Source organism: Tasmannia lanceolata, unplaced genomic scaffold (assembly GCF_043159265.1).
Source record: "Tasmannia lanceolata isolate RefF3 unplaced genomic scaffold, GAP_Taslan_0.1 ptg000541l, whole genome shotgun sequence".
In the NCBI taxonomy this organism is placed as follows: Eukaryota; Viridiplantae; Streptophyta; class Magnoliopsida; order Canellales; family Winteraceae; genus Tasmannia; species Tasmannia lanceolata.
This window is the reverse complement of record NW_027519213.1, coordinates 32501-38027: the sequence shown is the minus strand read 5'-3', so window position 1 is coordinate 38027 and position 5527 is coordinate 32501. Positions and strand designations below refer to the sequence as shown.

The 5527-nt window shown below is 35.3% G+C and overlaps 2 non-coding genes across 2 annotated transcripts; one reads left to right on the top strand and one right to left on the bottom strand.

The window, feature by feature from the left end:
• Positions 1-408: 408 nt before the first annotated feature.
• Positions 409-481, bottom strand: TRNAT-UGU (transfer RNA threonine (anticodon UGU)). The gene has a single exon. It is a non-coding gene; the product is annotated as a tRNA-Thr (tRNA).
• A 1724-nt stretch (positions 482-2205) lies between these two features.
• On the top strand, positions 2206-2278 carry TRNAF-GAA (transfer RNA phenylalanine (anticodon GAA)). Its single transcript has one exon. It is a non-coding gene; the product is annotated as a tRNA-Phe (tRNA).
• The last annotated feature ends 3249 nt before the right edge of the window (positions 2279-5527 follow it).

The following is a 5527-nucleotide window of genomic DNA, read 5'->3' as shown; positions in this document are numbered from 1 at the left end:
TATTTTTTGAAACGAGGCCCTCGGTAACGAGACATAAGACTCCTTAATTTTATTGAAATTTCATTTTACAGAATAAACCTAAATTAATACTGAACTAAACGATAAACGAAGCTAAATCCACTGAAGTACTACAAAGAGGAATAAGATGAATTGTATCAATATCCGTATTATTTTGTATATTGTATATATGGGAAGTTAAGGATCCTTTTCTTGATTTGTTCTGTATAGATCAAACGGCTCCAATCCGTTTTTTATTCTTTATTCATAGTTGGAAGTTCCCGCGACATAACATAATAGATCGGTAACCCGACATTTGGAGAAAAAAAAGGGGGGGTCTTCTCAATATTCCTTGGTCTCAAGGAAAGATGATCAATCCTGATAAAAAAAAAAAATAGAACAAATAGAGAAAGCCGACTATCGGAATCGAACCGATGACCATCGCATTACAAATGCGGTGCTCTAACCTCTGAGCTAAGCGGGCTCATATAACAGAAATAGTGCGTGAATAGGAATTCGGGAAACTATTGGGATCTTAGTTAGCTATTAGCTATTAATAATTATTAATATTAATTATTATAAATTATTATAACATATTAATTAATATTAATAATTATTAATATAATATGAATTTTGATTTTATTTTTGATTATTTTCTATTTGATTATTTATTTTTGATTATTTCATTTATTAGTAGTCACTAGCACTAGAATTTTTTTTTTTCATTCAAATCAAATTAAAAAACGCAAAATAATACTATATACATATGAAATAATTCTATATTCTATTATAGAATAGAATATAACTATTAGTTATAGCAGTTATAGCAGATTATATGAATTCTATTTCTATTAGAGTGTAGTTCCTAAGGAAAGGATAAGATAAGGATGCAATCCAGATCCTACTGAGATATTCCTTTTGTTTCATTCGGAAAGGGAGGAGATAGGACGAAAAAAAAAAAAGAAGAATGAATATCGACCGTTCCAGTATTCCAAACTGCGCGGGAAAAATGAGAGGGGGGGGGAACATCTATATGTGGGATATATCCATCCATATTGAATTGCAGATACATCAATGATAGAATCATTTCTGATTGGACCAAATAATGGAATGGTCCTCCAATAGATATGAAAGAAGATGGGCAAGAAATAAAATAGGAGCAGACACTTTTTCGATATAGGAATCAGTATCTAATGAATTCAATGGTTCCAACATAAATGAAAGAAGGGATGGGATCACAATGAGATCGAGATCTCATAAGGGGGATATGGCGAAATTGGTAGACGCTACGGGCTTGATTGGGTTGAGCCTTGGTATGGAAACCTACTAAGTGGTAACTTCCAAATTCAGAGAAACCCTGGAATTAAAAATGGGCAATCCTGAGCCAAATCCAGTTTTCTGAAAACAAGGGTTCAGAAAGCGAGAATCAAAAGAAGGATAGGTGCAGAGACTCAATGGAAGCTGTTCTAACGAACGGGGTTGACTACATTGGTAGAGGAATCCTTCTATCAAAACTCCAGAAAGGATGACCTTATTTAAGTACATAGACGTACTTAAATATCAAATGATTAATCACGACCCGAATCCGGATTTTTTGATTATTTATATGAAAAATTGCAGAATTCTTGCTAAATTAAATCGATTCCAAAAGGAAGAATCGAAGATTCAGTGATCAAATCATTTACTCCAGAGTCTGAAAGATCTTTTGAAGAACTGATTAATCGGACGAGAATAAAGATAGAGTCCCATTCTACATGTCAATACCGACAACAATGAAATTTATAGTAAGAGGAAAATCCGTCGACTTTTGAAATCATGAGGGTTCAAGTCCCTCTATCCCCAATAAAAAAAAAAGGCCTATTTTATTCCATTCCCTAACCATTTATCCTCTTTTTTCGTCAGTGGTTCAAAATGAGCTTAGCTATGTTTCTCACTCACTCTACTCTTTCACAAATGGATCCGACCAGAAATCTTTCTCTCTTATCACAAGTCTTGTGATAGATATGATCTACGTACAAATGAACATATATGGCAAGGAATCTCCATTATTGAATCATTCACAGTCCATATCATTACTCTTACACTTACAAAGTCTTCTTTTTGAAGATCCAAGAAATTCCAAGGCTGAGGTAAGATTTTCTAATGTTTTTTGAGTCCCTTTAATTGACATAGACCCAAGCCCTCTAGTAGGATGATGCGTCGGGGATGGTCGGGATAGCTCAGCTGGTAGAGCAGAGGACTGAAAATCCTCGTGTCGCCAGTTCAAATCTGGTTCCTGGCACGTGGTTAATATATCGAATAGATACTCATACAAATGAATCGATATGGATCGGGATCCATATTCTATTCGTTAATAGTCTAGATCATGATACATACTTATCCATCTAGGGATATATCTAGATCCCCCATTTTTTTTTTGATGGGTAAAGAAAAGAATTAGATTCTGTTCCCTCTTCTTTTTTGTTTGTTCATACTGTACCTGCTCTCGCTCAAAAAGAATGTTAATACTTCATACATATTTGAATTGAAGTTAGTTGGCTGAAAACCCAAAAGTCTAGTCTAGAGAGGAATCGAAGGGTAGGAATAGACAGGATTCATTTCAGATACAGTACAAAGAAATCTGATCCCCTTTTCATTTCTGAATTTTGAGTTCATAATTTCATATTTTCTTTCATATTCTATTTCTTCACTTTCTCTTTCTTCACTCCCTCCTACGTGACTTTTCGGGGCCCATCTAAGTGATGTGCGCGGTACAAAGTTCATGGTGCAGAACTCTTTTGATTCATCCTATTGCTTTGCTCATCCGAAATGGATATCTTCCAAATTGGGGAATATCAATGAAGCCCCTTAGTAGCCCATTCATAATACTGAGATGAGAGTCCAGTTATTCTGTTTCATCTAGAACAGAACATAAAAAGATTCCTTGAATATCTGGAGTCGTAGAAGTGAATATTAGTTTCTTATCATTCAATGAGCATCTTGTATTTCATAGAAATTGGGGGCAATATAATCCTTACGTAGGGGCCAGCCTATCCAACTTTCAGGCATCAAGATACGTTTCAGGCGTGGATGATTTTCATAAGAGATTCCCAACATATCATAAGATTCCCGTTCTTGAAAATCAGCACTTTTCCAAATCCAGAAAACAGACGGGATTCTAGGATTCCTCCTTGGGGCAAATACTTTTATGCATACCTCTTCGGGTTGATCCACACCATACTGTATTCTCGTAAGATGATACACACTAGCTAACAACCCGCCCGGTGCTACATCATAAGCACACTGGGAACGTAGATAATTGTAACCATATACATATGAAATGACAGCAATGGAGTACCAATCCTCGGGCTTTATTTGTAAAGTCTCTATTCCTTGGTAATCGAAGCCCAAAGATCTATGCACTAGCTCATGCTTGACTAGCCAAGCAGATAAACGACCTTGCATCTTCTTGATCTCTCCCACATTTGTATTTGTATGAGTATTTCACATTTACGATGAAATTTATGAAGATTTACCCGCTGTTTGTTATTCTGCACAAAAGCATCCTGCCTAATTCACTAATTCGTGGGAAGATACTGAACTTTTGTATTTGAAAGATGTTTCAGTTTCAGGAGGTATTTCTGAAGTAGATGGAGATTTATAGAGTAATCCTTGATCGTAATTTCCAGTATGAGTACTGCGTCCAACATGAAACTTGTGATTGGTAGTAAAATATCGATTTTCCTGTTGAGACCCAATTTGATCTTCATAGATTTCTCGAGATACTTTCTTACGAAGTTTCGTTATAGCATCTATAACTGCCTCTGGTTTGGGTGGGCAGCCCGGCAAATAGACATCCACAGGAATTAGCTTATCGACTCCCCGAACGGTACTATAAGAATCCGTACTGAACATCCCTCCTGTAATAGTACAAGCTCCCATCGCAATGACATATTTTGGTTCAGGCATTTGCTCATATAATCTCACTAAGGAAGGCGCCATTTTCATTGTTACTGTGCCGCTGTTAAAATGAGGTCTGCTTGCCTAGGACTCGATCTTGGTACCAATCCATAACGATCAAAGTCGAATCGCGAGCTATTAATGAAGCAAATTCAATGAAGCAACAACTGGTACCATAGAGAAGCGGCCATAAACTGGAGAGTCTTGACCAATTCGAAAGATCATTCGATGTAGTTGAAATAACTGAATTTTGGGTTGTTTGGTCAAGTAACGGAAACTCAATAGAATTAATAACTGTCTCAATGTAATCTTTTCTTTGTTTTTGATTTTGATTGTCTGAATATTCAGGAGCTAAGACCATTCCAATGCTCCTTTTCGCCATGCATAAACTGAACCAACAATTGGGATAAGCACGAAAATGAAAGCTTCTATAAATACAGATACACCCAATACATCGAAACTCATTGCCATGGATAAAGAAAGACCGTTTCAACATCAAAAACAACAAAAACTAGAGCAAACATGTAATAGCGAATTCGGAATTGTAACCAAGCATCCCCCATTGGTTCTATACCCGATTCATAACTAGAGAGTTTCTCTGGTCCTTCACTAATCGGGCTAAAACTCCCGAAATTAGAAATGCTAAAATAGGAATAAGACTTGATATTATTAGAAATGCCCAGAAATATCATATTCGTAAAGCAGAAACATAGATGCACTCTCATGAATGTGGAATATACCGAATTAGTCGATTCAAATTGGAATTGTCAATTCATCCATAACTGCTTAGTCGAAACAACAATTTTGATCGAACCACATAGTTGAGTTTGTTTGCTGCGGTCATGCCTCGTTTCAAGATTCATCCAATAGAATCCACTTACCCTTTCTTCAATTCTATTTAGATATGGTGTAGACATATTATGTTCTTGTACAAATAAGACTCTCTCACTTTACCTTGGGTTTTCTATAAAAAAAAAAATAAATGAAAGAATATTTTCATTTTCATCAAAAATGAATAAAAAAAGATTAATTCAATATTAATTATATTATCTATAATTATGTGAAAATAAAATGGAAATATTCCATTTTCAATGAAAATATTCAATGAATATAATATAATAATATAATAAAATCAAAGAAGAGGTCTGCTCATTTTTTTTTTTCTCTTTTGTAGTAGAATGCCTAGCTCGGGATTAGGGTATATTCTACTCGGTTGGCGTTGGTGTATTCTTTTCATTAAGATCGGGGTATAGAATCATTGTTTCTATTGATTCGATATGAATACATAAACAGAAACAGAATGCATCGACCAATTAGACTCTCTCCTTGTCCCAGATTTATACTTAATTGATTTGATTCAATCTTCAATCTGTTGAATTATGAGGAACCCTTACATAGAACAACTCATGGGTTCCTATACCCAAATTAGATACTTTTGACCTGTACTATCCCGACAGGACCCCCCAGAAACAATCGAGTTATTTAAATCGAGTTAAAAGTCTTGAAAGAGTCATCCTATTTCGGACCCATTTCTAGTACCCAAAATCGCTATTTGGAATGACTCGAAATACTTATTAATGTAATAACACCT